General features: G+C 37.5%; 1 long non-coding RNA gene across 1 annotated transcript in view; it reads right to left on the bottom strand.

The window, feature by feature from the left end:
- LOC140197888 (uncharacterized) overlaps positions 1-21,599 on the bottom strand; it is a 33,202-nt gene that overhangs the window by 11,326 nt on the left and 277 nt on the right. The gene's annotated exons all lie outside the window — the stretch shown is intronic.

Below are 21,599 nucleotides of genomic sequence, written 5' to 3'. Positions count from 1 at the left end.
ACGTGGAAACTATAGAAAGGGTGCAGAGGAGATTTACAAGGATGTTGCCTGGATTGGGGAGCATGCCTTATGAGAATAGGTCGAGTGAACTCGGCCTTTTTTCCTTGGAGCGACAGAGGATGAGAGGTGACCTGATAGCGATGTACAAGATAATGAGAAGCATTGATCGTGTGGATAGTCAGAGGCTTTTTCCCCAGGGCTGAAACAGATAGCATGGGAGGGCACAGTTTTAAGATGCTTGGAAGTAGGTACAGAGGAGATGTCAGGGGAAAGTTTTTTTTTTAAAACACAGAGAGTGGTCTGGAGGCGGATACGATAGGGTCTTTTAAAAGACTCCTGGACAGGCACATGGAGCTCAGAAAAATAGAGGGCTATAGGTAGTTCTAAGGTAAGGACATGTTCGGCACAGCTTTGTGGGCCAAAGGGCCTGTATTGTGCTGTAGGTTTTCTATGTTCCTAAGTTTGTGCTTTTGGGTATATAGGGCACAAACTGGAGTTTTAACAAAATGAAAGCATTATCTGATGCAATTAATTATTGTATCCTTTGCTTCCCTTTCAGTCTTACAAATGAAACTCAGTTACATCTCTTATCTAAGCCACATATTCACCTTTGAGTTATTTTGTTTGACCTACAGGTAACATCAGCCATTCTAATTCTACTGGGATGATTATTAATGAAAAGCAAATTGGCATTAAAAAATACTGATCGATTTACTGAGGCAAATTCAGGTGAAATTCCATTAGACAGGGTTCGCTACCTTACCCGCAGTCCCATCAACCTACCATAAAAGAACTTGAATACCAAAGATGATTGGGATGGTCTGAATAGCTGATGGAAGAATACAAAATTATAGAATCACTGGAAAACAGAGTGGACTATAACATCCTGTAAAGGGCTGAATATCCAGAAGCAGGCTGCTGGTAAGATTACAAGTAGTTACCAGTTGATTAATTTATGAGGATCAATGAAAAACTGAGGCCATCAACACACTGAAGAGTAAGGAATAAGAATTAGAATTAGGTTTATTATCATCAACAAATGTGAAATTTGTGGGACCTGGTGACAATCTATCGTGTATACTGAGCCATAGTTACGCACTTCAAACTGAAAACATTGTAACTTCAAACAAGTTACAACTTAGAATGAATAAAGACCCTGCAGTAAGAACAGACCTACAATAGGATGCCCTGGTAAAAAGCTGCAGTGTCTTAAAAGAAAGACTTTAAATAAAAGATCATGCTCAGGCCTAACATGAGACTGACCAGAGATAGCTCATCTTAACAACAACCAAGATTTAAATGTTGTACCAAGTATTCTGAAAATACTAAAGTGGTCTTTTCTGTAAACATATAAACATGTTCCTGGATACCAGATTGTGAAACACAGAAAACAGAAAAGTACACAATCCAATTAGTTATTACTTGCACACCAGATGGGGTGTATATTTTGAGCTTAGAATCACACTGTCACTCAGATGAACATGTGACACAACACCTAGATATTGCTCATATCAGAAGAAAGGAACTTAATATTTGTACCCTCTTCTGCACTAGGAATTGAAGTTAAAATTGTGTTTGCAAATAATATTGGAAATAATTCATAACAGCAATGGAACACTGTAAACCTCTCAGTATTGTGTCTGATCAATTGAGGCTTGGAGGCAACAATTTATCAGAAACAGTTATATTTACTTAAATTACTAGCCACAAAGCTGAAGCATGCTATACATAAAATATGGAACAAGTGTACTCTTAAGTGACTTACACTACGCATTGTGGTATTTTTATTTTCAGTAAATTGCAGCTCACATTCTCAACATCATTTCCAGGAACCTTGTTATAAGTTTGTAGCATGGAAAAGTTTGAGCTCTATTTGAGCTCCCTTTTCTCATTTCAATGGAACTTTTTAAGAAATACACCAATAACACTTTCTGCTCCTTCCATGAGACTATTTTCATTTAGGACATGCGTCAATCCCATTTCTCCCTAAACTCAAAGTGAACTATTTCTGACACACATTTGCCCTTTTATTCCCCACCAACCCCCATTCCCTTTCCATCGTCTTGCACTCTGCCACTGCTTTGAGGAAGATTCCGGATATACAGTATAAGATATTTTATCAGAGAGTCACAGAGTACTACAGCACAGACAGGGCCTTCAGCCATCCAGTGCATGTCGATCTGGTCTTTTGCTTAGTCCCATCTACCTGACCCAGAATTTAACCTTCTAATCTCCTCTTATCGATGTACCTATCCAAACTTCTCAACTGAGCCGGCATCCACCACTTCAGTTGACAGCTCGCTCAACAGTCACACTACCCTCTGAGTGAAAAAGATCCCCCTCAGGTCCTCCTTAAATATTTCACGCTTAATCTCTAGTTCTAATCTCACCCATCAAGGGGTAAAGCCTGCTTGCATTCATCCTATCTATACCCTTCATAATTCTGTACACCTCTATAAGATATCCCTTCATTCTCCTGCGCTCTAGGGAGTAAAGTTCTAATCTAGTCAACTTTCACCTGTAACTCAGGAAACATCCTTGTAAATTTTCTCTGCACTCATTTAAGCTGATTGATCTCTTTCCAGTAGGTAAGTGACAATATTCCAGATTAAGCCTCACCAACATCTTATACAACTTCAACAAAACATCCCAGCTGCTGTACTCAGTACTTTGATTTATGAAATCCAATGTGCTAAAGGCTCTCTTTACCTCCCTACTGACAAGTGATGCCACTTTCAAGAAACTTTGGGTCTATACTTCCAGATCCCTCCATCTACTGCAGTCCTTAGTGCCCTACTATTCACTGTCTAAATCATTAATACTGATGATAAACACTAATGGACTCAGCACTGGTCCCTGTGGCACACTATTAGACTAGTCAGAGACAACCATCTACTATCACTCTGACATCTTCATCCCGAATGTCAAGTGACTTAATCTTCTGGACCAGCCTCTCATGCGGGACTTTGTCAAGGGCCTTGCTCAAGTCCACGTAAAAAATATCTACTGCTTCATCAATCTTCTTGGTAACCTCTTCTCCAAAATTGTTAGACATTACCTACCATGCACAAAGCATCATTGTCTATCGTCAATCAGGCCCAGTCCTATCCTGTCCCTTAGAATATCGTCCAATAACTTAACTCTGACCGATTTCAAGATCACTGGCCTATAATTTCCCATCTTATTCTTAGATCCTTTCTTGAACAGAACAACATCCATCGGTTGCCCAGACTTAAATATCTCTGCTAAGGCTGCTGCGATTTCGGCAATAGCCTCTGACAAGTTCCGAGGTGACACCTTGTCAGGCCCACACCTCCTCTTCCATAATTCAGATACAGCCCATGTTTTCACTACTCTTTTGTCTCAGTGTTATAGTTATTGTTTCTGTTTTCCAAATAAATATAGACACAGAAAAATGGCCTTTCATTTTTCCTTCATCCATCTGCCTAGCTAAGAGTTTCTTAAATGTCCCTAACGTATCTAGCCCTGGCTGTGTATTCCACGCACCCACCACTGTGTAAATAAATAAATAAATTCCCCTTGACAGCCACCCCCCATACTTTCTTCCAATCACCTTAAAACTATACCCCTTCATATTAACTATTTCACCCTGGAAAAAGGATACCTGTAGTGTTTTGGTTGATGATATGCACCCTCAGATTAATTTGAATGAGCAAGCACTAAAGCTAGCATGGACAGAATTGTCCATGGATCTGTAGCAGCAGTAACTGCAGGATCCTACTAGGAACTCATACAGAGAAAAAGGAACACACTACTCACTGTGCTTAATATCATATACACGACTCCACAGAAAACCATTAACTTTCCAAATTCTCAATAATCCTTTCCTTTACTTATGTTAAATGCCATGTACGAGATACTCTTTGTCAATGGATAGATATATTGGATAGATTTTTTTTAAATCAAAAATCGAAGAATAATATATTCAGGGAATCAAACTGGTTACAATAAGCATGTTATTCAAGGGAACAATTAACAAATCATTTGAAAGGAATATAAACTTCAATTCTCTTTGCTTTGCTTCTCATTCAAGTCCTCTGTAAAATAATATAGCAATCAAGGACAAGAAGTAATTTTCAGGTCTTACACATTCCCAACAAACATGAGCTGGGTGTTCTATTTTCTTCGATTGAAAGAGGGAAAGGGGCAATCCAAAATCTGAGTAGTCAAAATAATCCATTTTGAGCCTAAAAAGATCAATGTTGGGGAGAATCCAAGGCAAAATATACAAACCTCACTGCTTGAGCATCAACAGACCACCTTAAGCAAAATCCCAACATTTCAAACCTGGGTGAAATTTGTTTTAAACATTTGGACCCAGAGAACCACCAGCATCTCAGCAAGCATTTTTAAAGTAGGAAATAATCAGACACAACCACATCAAACTTTAATTACGTCATCACCAATGGGTGAAGTATGAGCAACAAGTTTTGCTATGTACAATAAAAAAAATCAAAGTTCCACAAGTGGCAAAAATCTGAGTGATTAGAATCTATTGCACTATACTCACTTTACTCATCTCCATTAGGATGGATCCCTTTATATCACCAGTTCACTTTTCTCAGGAGACTCTGGAAACATCAGAGACTTAGAAGGACTTGCCAAATTCCAGATTATCCTAATCTTACCCATGTTAAATGCCATCTAAAATATGCTCTTTGTCAAAGATTTATTGAATGGCAAATAAAAAGAATTCAATTGTATGATTTACATTATCAGTGCTGAGGCAAAAGGGAACTAAACAGACAATAACAACACATTTCCCCAAAATTTAGAGTCATAATCAGAGGAGGAGGCCAGAGACAGGCCCTACAGTGAACCATGTCCATACTGACCAGCAAATAGTCACTTATACCTATCCCATCACCAGCTCTCAGTCCAGGTCTTCTATGCCTTCACAATTCATTCATTTCAAATGTTTACCAACTACTGAGGAAGTGTGCACTCGATTCCAACCATATCCTGGATGAAAAAGTTCTTCCTTTGATCCCCTCTAAACTCTTAACCCTTACCCAAAACCTAAACCACTGGCTTTAGATACCTGTGCCGTGGGAATTGGTTTCCTCCTTTCTACCTCATCTATACTGTCATAATTTTATACTTCAATTCCAGGTCACTGCTGGCCATATAATAGTAAGCTAAAAGTATTTGGAGAAAGAACACGTTTTAGGACAAGTCTTCACTGATTATCTATGCTACATGTTCAAAACATAAATGTCAAATTGTCTTTATTAGATCGACTGCGATGCACAACAGTTTCAACCAAAAATTACAAAATCAGTCACTGAAGTTATCAGGTGTAAAATTCCCTTTGCTTTGCCTCAGATAGAATACTCTTCGGAGAATTAAAACAGTGACCTGAGTATTTCCAGTGAACAGGCAATTTCCAGTGAAACAGTGCCTGAGCACAAATGGCTCAAGTTCCAAACCAAACATCTGGTCATTGGTGAAATAAATTTCATTAGTTTCAGACACTTCATCAGTATTTTGAGAATGACTATACAAATTAAAAGAATGGTGTTCAGATTGCTGCCTTCCTACAAACCACTCCCCATGGACTGGATTACAGTGTATGGAAGGTGGATCATCACGCCTTTCCAAGTCAAAAAGAAATAATTTTTGACATCCTTGCAAGTGGAAGTTGCTTCCAGATATGAACTGGTCACACCCTACAGCACAATCTGGAAGGCACTTTGCATTTAAAAGGATAACTGAAGTAATACAAACTAAATCTCAACAACTACTGCAACCTTAAACCAGCATTTCTTGAGAGGTGGTTTATGTTCTCCTTTTTAATGACCGTCAGTCACCAAACAGACCTTGTTCGACAATGAAGGCAACAGAAAGTTTTCATGAAATGAAGGTACAGTTGAACAGGAAATGAGTAAAGAAAAAGCTCTGCCTGGAATGCATTGCTAAGGAGACTGCCAGGACCCCAAAATGGCTGCTAAACAAAGTAGAAAAATTTGTCTGAAGTACAGGAGGAGAGAAGATGGAAAAGAGATCATAAACTATTAACAATGCCTTTAAAAAAATTACACCATGAAATCTACAGGTCATTTAGAAACAAATTCTTACAAAGAAACAGAATTCAACAGTAAGGAAAACAGGTTGGGGGAGGGTTAGAAAAGCTGACACTATAGGAAAAAGCTGTTACAGTCAAATGTTGCAAAGTGATAGTAATCATTAGTTAATGAACAGAATCACACTTCTATTTAGAAAAGCTGAATGTTGAGTCCAGGAAACTGACTTCCATTACAGCTATGTTAAAGATCATACTGGTATGAAGATAACTATATTGAAATGGATTTGTTGCCAATAAATAGCTAATAAAGACAAGCATGGTTTCAGGTAAAATAGATTAGGTGTAGGTGGGTGCATCCCGAGTGATGGGAATATTGAATGGGAAACTGGAGGTCTGCCAGGGATCAAGCTTCTGATCTTAATGCTGCAGGAAGAGTGGGGCAGAGGCAAAAAGGATTACAAATATGCTATTGAAGCAAGAATGGAGAATGTTCAGCTTATCATCAAGCAATAATCAAAGAAACTGCTATGATATTCAGGAAAGTGGTTGGAATTAAAAGGCTGACTTTGTTTATACTATACTTATTTTCTCTAAAAGAAGCAAGGAGGTGGCATTGGCCATCCAGACCCTTACACCAGCCCTGCCATTCAATACAATCATAACCCATCTGTCCCAGACCTCAACTCCTCTTTGGTGTCATTTTCCCATAGCCCCCAATTCTCTGCTGTTTTTAGGTATCTGTCTTTTTAAATGTCTCCAATGACCTAGCCTTCGAACTTCTGGGATAGAGAATTCCAGAGGTCTACCATTCATATTGAGACAAAATCTCTGATCAAATACTCATCTTGGAATTCATTTGGGACTCCCCCACTAGTGGAAACATCTCCATACATGCTTTGTCATGTTCCTTCAAAATCCTACATGTTTCAATAACATAACCTCTTTTTCTTCTTGTAGAATATAGATTCAATGATATATTAGCCACCTGTTCAAAGTTCAAAATACTTTGTTTTTATATGCTACTTGTAATAGAACAATACACTCGCCACATAAATTAGTCTATTGAATAACTCTTGTTCTGTTTCCTATCCTACTTGCTTAAATATTGAGACCAAAACTGCACACACTACTCAAACGTAGCCTCACCAACACCCAGTAAATTGTAACAATACTTCCCCATTTGTAATTTCCAAACCCCTTTCAAGAAAGGGCAATACGTCCTTTGCTTCACCTGCCTGCACTTCTAACATAGTAAAATGCAGAGTAATGGTTCAATCAACCTCAAAACCAAGGCGTGGGGAGAGGGCTGAGTTTTTCAGTGAGGATTCTGCAATTGATATACTATAATATTATCAGCCACATCATTGAAGCTAGCAGAGGAAGGACGCAAATGCAGTAGTGTATATAATAGGAATGTAACGTGGAGAACATGATACAACTGGGAATTTAGTTAGTTTCAGTTTATCAGGTAATTTTTGTACATTAGGAAATTTCATTTGGAAAGAGAATAAGTGTTTCAGAGATCTGGTAGCCAACTACCGAAGTACACAAATTCAAGATCCATCAGACATTTTACCTGCAGATTTCAAATTACTTTTACCAGGTTAGATCTAATTAGTGGGAGACAGGAAACTTACAAGAGGCAACTGTAGCTCTAAAAATCATTCAGAACAGCAGGCCAACAAAGAGATGTAATGGAATTTGAATCAAGGTGAAAAAAGTTTCAATCCTGAGTGGAAAATGAAAGCCCGTTTAGCTAGTATGAAGAAAATGGGGAAATAGGAAAGAAGGATGCAAGTAAATTTCCACTAATCCTGTATAATAGATGGAAGTGAGGAATACACAGTAAAGGATTCAGCTAATACAGAAGGCTAAGTCGCCATACAAATTCAAGTCATGGAGAAAAGCAGTAAGATTTTAATACAGACAGTAACTCATTAACTCTAGCAAAAGATTTACATGAAGAGAAAATAGCAAGCACAATAGTTAAACAGTCTAAGGAACTTAGGAAGAGAGAATGTGAAGATGATAACTTTGTTACCATTGCAACTAATTAGCTAAAAAATTACCAGACACTATCAAGGAGAAATTATTGATGAATATCTGTTCCTCCCTCAGTAGGTGGTGTTAAATATCCACAGCATTTTGTGGTATGTTTATGCTCGATTGTGAAATTAGTGGGAGAGTCTGGGGAAGGGGGAGAAGAGGAAGCTTACACATGGAACATCCAATATGTGTCTCTCACAGTTTGTGTCCTGCCCTGGATTGTGAAGAACTGCACTAGAGGAAAGAAAAGGAACCAATACCTTATGTTCTCTTTCATGTCCACTCTGCAGCAAGGGGCTGCTATTCTAGTAACTTTGCAGTCCATGAAGAAATGATACCAGAGTTAGATGTATAAATTCTTGCTGCAGCCCATATAATGGAATGCTTTGTTAGCAAGGAATGACGCTTGTTAAAAGTTCTATGATCAAGTTAAAACCACCAAATGGATTTTCCCTCTAAAGAAATTTATATTCTACAAAGATATTTTTTTCCTCAATCTAAGTTGTTTCATACAGTGCTTGAGGCTCACTGACCAATCAATAAACACAATGAAAATTGTGTCAGTTCAAAGGACATTGTGTTATTCAGTGGATAATAAATATTGTCAATAACATTTTAAATCTTCGGGAGAAAGGGTTCAAAGACTCTTCAAAGTGAAGTGTCTGATAAAGACCTAAAATTGTAATAAATTGCTACACTGAAGCCAAAGCACAGATATGGTTCCAATTTGCAAAATAAAAACTTCAAAATCAAGCAAACTAATGCAACATTTTTAGTTTGGCAATTGTTACCTTAAAATGTGAATCCCAATTAATTCAATGCAGACATTTTACTTAGAGCTATGATCCTCAGGGCCCAGCTCTCATAATCTACAGGAAAATTTTTAACCAAGTTATAGACTGTTATCTTTTAACGATTCATTAGCCCCAATCTCTGGTCAGTTGAGTATGTAAGCAATAATATTCCTTCTTCTGGCACTGCATTTCAGAATAGCAGATCCATGGACACCTGAAAAGGAAATCTTTCATCTACAGTGAGTAGAATTCTCACCCTGAAGCTGAAGAAAAAGAGGACACACTCAATTATTTGCAAAGTTGAGTTTCAATTTTCAGATATGAGATTTACACAACAGCCAAAGTAGCGTTCTTCTAGTCCTGAGTCTGAACGACCAGTGACTCAGCTATCTTTATACAGGATATACACATACCACAAAACTATAACCTGATTCCTTGTTCATCTCCTCCTTGATGTGGCTGCACAATTTCCAAATAACAAGAAAGACTGGGTGGATTTACTAAACCACTGATGGCTAGAGGCATATCAAAAAAATATTTCAATCACATTTCCTCAAATCTGTACATGCAGTCTCAAGGATTTTGGCCGCACGCAGATGGCAAAATGAGGGAAGTGGCTTTGAACATAGATAAATAAATTTCCACTACAAAACTTAGTATAAAAATTTAATAACAAAATAACTTGGATCTGTATTCAGAAATTCATTAAGTGCACAGGGTCACCTGGAAAAAAGTTCTTCCCTATTTTCTTATGTTGAAAACAATGATAATTTCAGGAATCAAATGACCACGTACTGTAGGTATACTATGTGTAGAAAACTGAACTTGACTGTTTAAAGAGAAAAATTATCTGAAATAAATCTGTCAGTTATGCCAAAAAAAAAGTTGTGCATTTTTTACTGAGAAAGTAGACCTAATGGGCTGGATTTAACATAGACTTCAAAAAATAAACATTTACTTACCCTGAAACACTCTTGCAGTTGAAAGTGGATTGAATTGCCATTTGATGAATAGTGGTTTACCACAAGACTCTATTCAAGAGATCAGGAACTGATTCTAACACAAGAAAGAATTTTTTTGCTACACAACTTGTTCTCTAATGAAAAGGGGAGACTGCAAATGTAAACTTTTCAGTAATAATTATTACTTTTGATTTACTTTAATTTAGTAGAATGTAGCTGTCAAGCATTTGAAGGGAGCGATAAACTTAACCTGAGCAAATAGTTGAAATAAACAAGGCAGACAAGGTAAAAATGACAAAGTCTCGTTTTCTCATGTTCAGCCAAAGCTCAATATTCTAAAGCAACAGCGTTCCTCCAACCCATGCAGATTTAAGGATAGGAGTGAAGAGGAAGAGATGGGATGTCGAAGTATGATTCTTCTTTCACTGCAGACGGTGGACTACCTCACCTTATGTTGCCTGTTATAACTTGGGAAAAATCCATGGAAACAAATGATAATATGGACAATGTTCGAGACAATCATGCTACTTCCCAGGGAAAGTAAGAGAAACTATTCTGAAAGCAGGTCCATCAATGGTGATGTTGCTTGATTTAATAACTTGATATTTTCCTGCTCCTAAAATAAATCATACGCTTTAAAGACATTCCACGGGTTATAAAGAAAACAAAATTATTGACATACAGATGTGGAATTAATTTTTTTGGATAAGTGATCCATTTAATTTAAAGTCAACTCAACTCAACAGAAAAGTACAGCGTTTACAAGGTGGTGGTACTTTGATGTGCCTCACTATAAAAATTCATGATGGTTACCAATGTAGCAGTTATCAATGTAAAGACTTTGAAACCTCAATTGGAAGAGATATACAAAACACCAGTAGGCACTGGAGTTGAGGATAAGCAAAATAAGAACAAAATCTAAGGAAAAGTCAGCCTGCGTTTATAATCCTCATAAGTCATTGTAGCCAAGAAAACTTCAATTGGCTCATTTGCTCGGTAAGCTAACAACAGTACCAAAAGAATTAGAAGCTGAAATAGACAGAGCAAATAAGTTCTTGTTCCAGAACCAGATGAGCTCTATGTACTTAAGTATGTTTTAAGAGTATATATTTTTAAAAAATCAATATGTACCCAAGATGTTCACTCGTGGCAACTATAGTAAACTATCGATGGCTGCACATTCCAAAGATTTAGTATAGTAACAGAACACTCAGATTTCAGATAAGGAGATTTATTAGTGACTAACACTCAGATTTCAGGTAGGATGATTTAGTAGTGACTGAGAACTCAGATTTCAGGTAAGATGATTTAGGTGTAACTAACACTCAGATTTCAGGTAGGATGATTTAGTAGTGACCAACACACAGATTTCAGGTAGGAAGAATTAGTAGTGACTGAGCACTCAGATTTCAGGTAAGATGATTTAGTAGTGACAACAGTCAGATTTCAGGTAAGACGATTTATTAGTGACTGAACAGTCAGATTTCAGGTAAGATGATTTAGTAGTGACTGAGCACTCAGATTTCAGGTAAGATGATTTAAGGTGACTGAACAGTCAGATTTCAGGTAAGATGAATTAGTAGTGACTGAACCCTCAGATTTCAGGCAGGATGATTTAGGTGTGACTAACACTCAGATTTCAGGTAGGATGATTTAGTAGTGACTAACACACAGATTTCAGGTAGGAAGATTTAGTAGTGACTGAGCACTCAGATTTCAGGTAAGATGATTTAGTAGTGATAACAGTCAGATTTCAGGTAAGACGATTTATTAGTGACTGAACAGTCAGATTTCAGGTAAGATGATTTAGTAGTGACTGAGCACTCAGATTTCAGGTAAGATGATTTAGTAGTGACTGAACAGTCAGATTTCAGGTAAGATGATTTAGTAGTGACTGAACAGTCAGATTTCGGGTGAGATGATTTAGTAGTGACTGAACAGTCAAATTTCAGGTAAGATGATTTAGTAGTGACTGAACAGTCAGATTTCAGGTAAGATGATTTAGTAGTGACCGAACACTCAGATTTCAGGTAAGATGAATTAGTAGTGACTGAACACTCAATTTCAGGCAGGATGATTTAGTTGTGACTAACACTCAGATTTCAGGTAGGATGATATAGTAGTGACTAACACACAGATTTCAGGTAGGAAGATTTAGTAGTGACTGAGCACTCAGATTTCAGGTAAGGTGATTTAGTAGTGACTGAACAGTCAGATTTCAGGTAAGACGATTTAGTAGTGACTGAGCACTCAGATTTCAAGTAGGATGATTTAGTAGTGACTGAGCACTCAGGTTTCAGGTAAGATGATTTAGTAGTGACTGAGCACTCAGGTTTCAGGTAAGATGATTTATTAGTGACTGAACAGTCAAATTTCAGGTAAGATGATTTAGTAGTGACTGAACAGTCAGATTTCAGGTAGGAAGATTTAGTAGTGACTGAACACTCAGATTTCAGGTAAGACGATTTAGTAGTGACTGAGCACTCAGATTTCAAGTAGGATGATTTAGTAGTGACTGAGCACTCAGGTTTCAGGTAAGATGATTTAGTGGTGACAACAGTCAGATTTCAGGTAAGACGATTTAGTAGTGACTGAACAGTCAGATTTCAGGTAAGATGATTTAGTAGTGACTGAACACTCAGATTTCAGGTAAGATGAATTAGTAGTGACTGAACACTCAATTTCAGGCAGGATGATTTAGTTGTGACTAACACTCAGATTTCAGGTAGGATGATTTAGTAGTGACTAACACACAGATTTCAGGTAGGAAGATTTAGTAGTGACTGAGCACTCAGATTTCAGGTAAGACGATTTAGTAGTGACTGAGCACTCAGGTTTCAGGTAAGATGATTTAGGAGTGACTGAACAGTCAGATTTCGGGTAAGATGATTTAGTAGTGACTGAACAGTCAAATTTCAGGTAAGATGATTTAGTAGTGACTGAAGAGTCAGATTTCAGGTAAGATGATTTAGTAGTGACTGAACAGTCAGATTTCAGGTAGGAAGATTTAGTAGTGACTGAGCACTCAGATTTCAGGTAAGGTGAATTAGTAGTGACTGAACACTCAGATTTCAGGCAGGATGATTTAGTTGTGACTAACACTTAGATTTCAGGTAAGATGATTTTGTAGTGACTAACACTCAGATTTCAGGTAAGATGATTTAGTAGTGACTGAACAGTCAGATTTCAGGTAAGATGATTTAGTGGTGACTGAACAGTCAGATTTCAGGTAAGATGATTTAGTAGTGACTGAACACTCAGATTTCAGGTAAGATGATTTAGTAGTGACTGAACAGTCAGATTTCAGGTAGGAAGATTTAGTAGTGACTGAACACTCAGATTTCAGGTAAGACGATTTAGTAGTGACTGAGCACTCAGATTTCAAGTAGGATGATTTAGTAGTGACTGAGCACTCAGGTTTCAGGTAAGATGATTTAGTGGTGACAACAGTCAGATTTCAGGTAAGACGATTTAGTAGTGACTGAACAGTCAGATTTCAGGTAAGATGATTTAGTAGTGACTGAACACTCAGATTTCAGGTAAGATGAATTAGTAGTGACTGAACACTCAATTTCAGGCAGGATGATTTAGTTGTGACTAACACTCAGATTTCAGGTAGGATGATTTAGTAGTGACTAACACACAGATTTCAGGTAGGAAGATTTAGTAGTGACTGAGCACTCAGATTTCAGGTAAGACGATTTAGTAGTGACTGAGCACTCAGGTTTCAGGTAAGATGATTTAGGAGTGACTGAACAGTCAGATTTCGGGTAAGATGATTTAGTAGTGACTGAACAGTCAAATTTCAGGTAAGATGATTTAGTAGTGACTGAAGAGTCAGATTTCAGGTAAGATGATTTAGTAGTGACTGAACAGTCAGATTTCAGGTAGGAAGATTTAGTAGTGACTGAGCACTCAGATTTCAGGTAAGGTGAATTAGTAGTGACTGAACACTCAGATTTCAGGCAGGATGATTTAGTTGTGACTAACACTTAGATTTCAGGTAAGATGATTTTGTAGTGACTAACACTCAGATTTCAGGTAAGATGATTTAGTAGTGACTGAACAGTCAGATTTCAGGTAAGATGATTTAGTGGTGACTGAACAGTCAGATTTCAGGTAAGATGATTTAGTAGTGACTGAACACTCAGATTTCAGGTAAGATGATTTCTTAGTGACTGAACAGCCAGATTTCAGGTAGGATGATTTAGTTGTGACTAACACTCAGATTTCAGGTAAGATGATTTAGTAGTGACTGAGCACTCAGATTTCAGGTAAGATGATTTAGTAGTGACTGAACAGTCAGATTTCAGGTAAGATGATTTAGTAGTGACTGAACAGTCAGATTTCAGGTAGGATGATTTAGTAGAGATTGATTTCAGGTAAGATGATTTAGTAGTGACTGAGCATTCAGATTTCAGGTAAGATGATTTAGTAGTGACTGAACAGTCAGATTTCAGGTAAGATGATTTAGTAGTGACTGAACAGTCAGATTTCAGGCAGGATTATTTAGTAGTGACTGATTTCAGGTAAGATGGTTTAGTAGTGACTGAGCACTCAGATTTCAGGTAAGATGATTTAGTAGTGACTGATTTCTGGTAAGATGATTTAGTAGTGACTGAACAGTCAGATTTCAGGCAGGATGATTTAGTAGTGACTGAGCACTCAGATTTCAGGTAAGATGATTTAGTAGTGACTGATTTCAGGTAAGATGATTTAGTAGTGAATGAACAGTCAGATTTCAGGTAAGATGATTTAGTAGTGACTGAACAGTCAGATTTCAGGTAAGATGATTTAGTAGTGACTAAACACTCAGATTTTAGGTAAGATGATTTAGTAGTGACTGAACAGTCAGATTTCAGGTAGGATGATTTAGTAGAGATTGATTTCAGGTAAGATGATTTAGTAGTGACTGAGCACTCAGATTTCAGGTAAGATGATTTAGTAGTGACTGAACAGTCAGATTTCAGGTAAGATGATTTAGTAGTGACTGAGCACTCAGGTTTCAGGTAAGATGATTTAGTGGTGACAACAGTCAGATTTCAGGTAAGACGATTTAGTAGTGACTGAACAGTCAGATTTCAGGTAAGATGATTTAGTAGTGACTGAACACTCAGATTTCAGGTAAGATGAATTAGTAGTGACTGAACACTCAATTTCAGGCAGGATGATTTAGTTGTGACTAACACTCAGATTTCAGGTAGGATGATTTAGTAGTGACTAACACACAGATTTCAGGTAGGAAGATTTAGTAGTGACTGAGCACTCAGATTTCAGGTAAGACGATTTAGTAGTGACTGAGCACTCAGGTTTCAGGTAAGATGATTTAGGAGTGACTGAACAGTCAGATTTCGGGTAAGATGATTTAGTAGTGACTGAACAGTCAAATTTCAGGTAAGATGATTTAGTAGTGACTGAAGAGTCAGATTTCAGGTAAGATGATTTAGTAGTGACTGAACAGTCAGATTTCAGGTAGGAAGATTTAGTAGTGACTGAGCACTCAGATTTCAGGTAAGGTGAATTAGTAGTGACTGAACACTCAGATTTCAGGCAGGATGATTTAGTTGTGACTAACACTTAGATTTCAGGTAAGATGATTTTGTAGTGACTAACACTCAGATTTCAGGTAAGATGATTTAGTAGTGACTGAACAGTCAGATTTCAGGTAAGATGATTTAGTGGTGACTGAACAGTCAGATTTCAGGTAAGATGATTTAGTAGTGACTGAACACTCAGATTTCAGGTAAGATGATTTAGTAGTGACTGAACAGTCAGATTTCAGGTAGGAAGATTTAGTAGTGACTGAACACTCAGATTTCAGGTAAGACGATTTAGTAGTGACTGAGCACTCAGATTTCAAGTAGGATGATTTAGTAGTGACTGAGCACTCAGGTTTCAGGTAAGATGATTTAGTGGTGACAACAGTCAGATTTCAGGTAAGACGATTTAGTAGTGACTGAACAGTCAGATTTCAGGTAAGATGATTTAGTAGTGACTGAACACTCAGATTTCAGGTAAGATGAATTAGTAGTGACTGAACACTCAATTTCAGGCAGGATGATTTAGTTGTGACTAACACTCAGATTTCAGGTAGGATGATTTAGTAGTGACTAACACACAGATTTCAGGTAGGAAGATTTAGTAGTGACTGAGCACTCAGATTTCAGGTAAGACGATTTAGTAGTGACTGAGCACTCAGGTTTCAGGTAAGATGATTTAGGAGTGACTGAACAGTCAGATTTCGGGTAAGATGATTTAGTAGTGACTGAACAGTCAAATTTCAGGTAAGATGATTTAGTAGTGACTGAAGAGTCAGATTTCAGGTAAGATGATTTAGTAGTGACTGAACAGTCAGATTTCAGGTAGGAAGATTTAGTAGTGACTGAGCACTCAGATTTCAGGTAAGGTGAATTAGTAGTGACTGAACACTCAGATTTCAGGCAGGATGATTTAGTTGTGACTGAACAGTCAGATTTCAGGTAAGATGATTTAGTAGTGACTGAACACTCAGATTTCAGGTAAGATGATTTCTTAGTGACTGAACAGCCAGATTTCAGGTAGGATGATTTAGTTGTGACTAACACTCAGATTTCAGGTAAGATGATTTAGTAGTGACTGAGCACTCAGATTTCAGGTAAGATGATTTAGTAGTGACTGAACAGTCAGATTTCAGGTAAGATGATTTAGTAGTGACTGAACAGTCAGATTTCAGGTAGGATGATTTAGTAGAGATTGATTTCAGGTAAGATGATTTAGTAGTGACTGAGCATTCAGATTTCAGGTAAGATGATTTAGTAGTGACTGAACAGTCAGATTTCAGGTAAGATGATTTAGTAGTGACTGAACAGTCAGATTTCAGGCAGGATTATTTAGTAGTGACTGATTTCAGGTAAGATGGTTTAGTAGTGACTGAGCACTCAGATTTCAGGTAAGATGATTTAGTAGTGACTGATTTCTGGTAAGATGATTTAGTAGTGACTGAACAGTCAGATTTCAGGCAGGATGATTTAGTAGTGACTGAGCACTCAGATTTCAGGTAAGATGATTTAGTAGTGACTGATTTCAGGTAAGATGATTTAGTAGTGAATGAACAGTCAGATTTCAGGTAAGATGATTTAGTAGTGACTGAACAGTCAGATTTCAGGTAAGATGATTTAGTAGTGACTAAACACTCAGATTTTAGGTAAGATGATTTAGTAGTGACTGAACAGTCAGATTTCAGGTAGGATGATTTAGTAGAGATTGATTTCAGGTAAGATGATTTAGTAGTGACTGAGCACTCAGATTTCAGGTAAGATGATTTAGTAGTGACTGAACAGTCAGATTTCAGGCAGGATTATTTAGTAGTGACTGATTTCAGGTAAGATGATTTAGTAGTGACTGAACAGTCAGATTTCAGGTAAGATGATTTAGTAGTGACTGATTTCTGGTAAGATGATTTAGGTGTGACTGAACAGTCAGATTTCAGGCAGGATGATTTAGTTGTGACAAACACTCAGATTTCAGGTAAGATGATTTAGTAGTGACTGAACAGTCAGATTTCAGGTAAGATGATTTAGTAGTGACTGAACAGTCAGATTTCAGGCAGGATGATTTAGTTGTGACTAACACTCAGATTTCAGGTAAGATGATTTAGTAGTGACTGAACAGTCAGATTTCAGGTAAGATGATTTAGTAGCGTCTGAACAGTCAGATTTCAGGCAGGATGACTTAGTTGTGACTAACACTCAGATTTCAGGTAAAATGATTTAGTAGTGACTGAGCACTCAGATTTCAGGTAAGATGATTTATTAGTGACTGAACGGTCTGATTTCGGGTAAGATGATTTATTAGTGACTGAACAGTCTGGTTTCAGGTAAGATGATTTAGTAGCGTCTGAACGGTCAGATTTCAGGCAGGATGACTTAGTTGTGACTAACACTCAGATTTCAGATAAAATGATTTAGTAGTGACTGAGCACTTAGATTTCAGGTAAGATGATTTATTAGTGACTGAACAGTCAGATTTCAGGTAAGATGATTTATTAGTGACTGAACAGTCAGATTTCAGGTAAGATGATTTAGTAGTGACTGAACAGTCAGATTTCAGGCAGGATGATTTAGTTGTGACTAACACTCAGATTTCAGGTAAGATGATTTAGTAGTGACTGAACAGTCAGGTTTCAGGTAAGACGATTTAGTAGTGACTGAACAGTCAGGTTTCAGGTAAGGTGATTTAGTAGTGACTGAACACTCAGATTTCAGACAAGATGAAACTATGACGATTAAAGAGGAGGAAGTCCTGGTGTTTTTAAGGAATATAAAAGTGGATAAGTCTCCAGGTCCTGACAGGATATTCCCTAGGACCTTGAGGGAAGTTAGTGTAGAAATAGCAGGGGCTCTGACAGAAATATTTCAAATGTCATTAGAAACGGGGAGGGTGCCGGAGGATTGGCGAATTGCTCATGTTGTTTCATGGTTTAAAGAGGGTTTTAAGAGCAAACCTAGCAATTATCGGCCTGTGAGTTTGACGTCAGTGGTGGGTAAATTGATGGAAAGTATTCTTAGAGATGGTATATATAATTATCTGTATAGACAGTGTCTGATTAGGGACAGTCAACATGGATTTGTGCGTGGAAGGTCATGTTTGACAAATCTTATTGAATTTTTTGAAGAGGTTACTAGGAAAGTTGACAAGGGTAAAGAAGTGGATGTTGTCTATATGGACTTCAGTAAGGCTTTTGACAAGATTCCACACGGAAGGTTAGTTAAGAAGGTTCAATCGTTAGGTATTAATATTGAAGTAGTAAAATGGATTCAGCAGTGGCTGGATGGGAGACGCCAGAGTGTAGTGGTGGATAACTGTTTGTCAGATTGAAGACCGGTGACTAGTGGTGTGCCTCAGGGATCTGCACTGGGTCAATGTTGTTTGTCATATACATTAATGATCTGGATGATGGGGTGGTAAATTGGATTAGTAAGTATGCAGATGATACTAAGATAGGTGGTGTTGTGGATAATGAAGTAGGTTTTCAAAGCTTGCAGAACAATTTAGGCCAGTTAGGAGAGTGGGCTGGAAGATGGCAGATGGAGTTTAATGCTGATAAATGTGAGGTGCTACATTTTGGTAGGACTAATCAAAATAGGATATACATGGTAAATGGTAGGGCATTGAAGAATGCAGTAGGATAGAGGGATCTAGGGTGGTGAAGAAAGCTTTTGGTATGCTGGCCTTTATAAATCAGAGCATTGAGTATAGGAGTTGGGATGTAATGTTGAAATTGTACAAGGCATTGGTGAGGCCAAATTTGGAGTATTGTGTACAGTTCTGGTCACCGAATTATAGGAAAGATGTCAACAAAATAGAAAGAGTACAGAGAAGATTCATTAGAATGTTACCTGGATTTCAGCACCTAAGATACAGAGAAAGGTTGAACAAGTTGGGTCTTTATTCTTCGGAGCCTAGAAGGTTGAAGGGGGACTTAATAGAGGTATTTAAAATTATGAAGGGGATAGATAGAGTTGACGTGGATAGGCTTTTTCCATTGAGAGTAGGGGAGATTCAAACAAGAGGACATGAGTTGAGAGTTAGGGGACAAATGTTTAGGCATAACATGAGGGGGATCTTCTTTACTCAGAGGGTGGTAGCTGTGTGGAACAAGCTTCCAGCAGAAATGGTAGAAGCAGGTTCGATATTGTCATTTAAAGTAAAATTGGATAGCTATATGGACAGGAAAGGAATGGAGGGTTATGGGCTGAGTGCAGGTCAGTGGGATTAGGTAAGAGTAAGCATTCGGCACGGACCAGAAGGGCCAAGATGGCCTGTTTCCGTGCTGTAATTGTTATATGGTTATATGACTTAGTAGTGACTGAACGGTCAGATTTCAGGTAAGATGATTTAGTAGTGACTGACCAGTCAGATTTCAGGTGAGGTGATGTAGTAGTGATGGAACACTCAGATTTCAGGTAAGATGATTTAGTGACTGAACAGTCAGATTTCATGCAAGGTGATTTATTATCACAAAATCAATTCAGATCTAGAATATTTTGCTCACTGAAGATATGATTATTTAAGCCCATTTTGCTAAAAATTATCCCTCTTCAATAAACTTGGTGACAAACTGGCAAGAGTGTCAATCTGCTTGTCTGACTTAAATCAACAGGAAACAAATTTGAAGTGTTGATATCTTTCAACAGAAAATTAGAATAAAATTTAGTTTAGGGGATTTAAACTGGCATCTATAAGCACAGACCTAACTTGTAGAGCATTTAAGATATACAAACATCATAAGTCTTGTGCAGCTTCCTTAGAACTGCATCTAAGTGTTGACCATAAAACAAGTTCTTCACCATTTGATGAAGAGTACTATAACCCCGACATGGATACTTTGATGGAAGCTACTTGTATCTTGGCCGCAAGATCTTGGCAACGAAATTTCCATGTGATCAGGATGCTGAATGCCGATAAACCTTCCACAACTGATCCAGAGAGAGCGTAATTAATGGGAAGAACAACATAACTTGTCTTTTCAAAGAGACATAACAACTTAATATGAATTATTAGGTTTCCAGAAACACAATTTAAGCAACAAAGTAAATGTTACAATTTTTGAAAATTTACTCAAAAGGAATCAGATACTAGCTAAGCTACATGGTCAAACGGGAGGGGATATGAATACTTGAATAACTGCTTAAAACATTATTGCAAAAACATTGTTGAGAAAATTATCAATTTCACATTCTGCATACCTTCACTATACTAGGAATGCCCTTATCAGAACATTCCCAAATACTCTGCAGTTCAGAAAATCACCCTATTTCTCTTGTACTCTGATTAGTTTCCATTCCCAACTGCCAGTTTTCCCAGGTAGGACTTTGTTCATGTGAGTTGTTTTAGGGGTTTTCTTCGAAGATGCAACATAATAGAGAGAAAACAAATTGTGAATACTCTTCAGAATTTCTGCACTCTAAAATGCTACAATTTAAGCAAAGATCAAATTACATGGAGGGGCATTGATTCAAAATAATCCAAAATCCTCCACCTTGCAGATGAATCTGCCTGCTCCCTGTACAGCAATCAATAGTTGATGAAGCTGAGAGCCCAAAGTTGTCACACTCATGCTGAAGGACTGTAAAAGAACAGAGTGATGCATACACCATACAAAATGCTCCTTTGATGCAGAGTGAGAGATTGAGCAAAGCTTGAACCAGTAATGAGATGTCAACAACCGGGATCGAAGGCTGTCATTAAGCAAATGTCACCATCTCATCAAACTCAGAACTTTAATGATTAGTGAATAGGTTTCACCCAAAATAAATCAATGGGTAATGACAGATTCTTATTATCACCTGGAAGGTTCTGTTCTTTGTCAGTGGTCTTGAGACCCAAATAAAGCACCTAGTATCTGTTGCATTCAGATAAATTGATTTCTATGAGAGAGCAACTCTTTCAGGTACACTTCAGGCATTTCAGTGAAAGTCTAGACTTCATGAAATCTTTTAAGTGCAGACAATTATTTGTCAAATACAGTATCAACCGATGAAATCATTGCTTCGAGCACCACCCTTCAGGTGCAGGACATTTATCAGAACTCTGGATTTTTGTCTCCCCAGAAAGCTGTTTTTAGGATGTAGTTTAAAAGTCTGCTTTTAAATTCTTAAATGTCCAAAGAGAACAGTGAATGAATATTCACATGGAATTAAAGCTTTGTTTAGATGAGCAGACTCAGTTAAAATTATGAATCACAGATTGAAATCAAAAGAGTGATATAAT

Source organism: Mobula birostris, chromosome 5 (assembly GCF_030028105.1).
Source record: "Mobula birostris isolate sMobBir1 chromosome 5, sMobBir1.hap1, whole genome shotgun sequence".
In the NCBI taxonomy this organism is placed as follows: domain Eukaryota; kingdom Metazoa; phylum Chordata; class Chondrichthyes; order Myliobatiformes; family Myliobatidae; genus Mobula; species Mobula birostris.
Note: the sequence above shows the minus strand (reverse complement) of the source record. Positions and strands in the feature narration are given on the sequence as shown.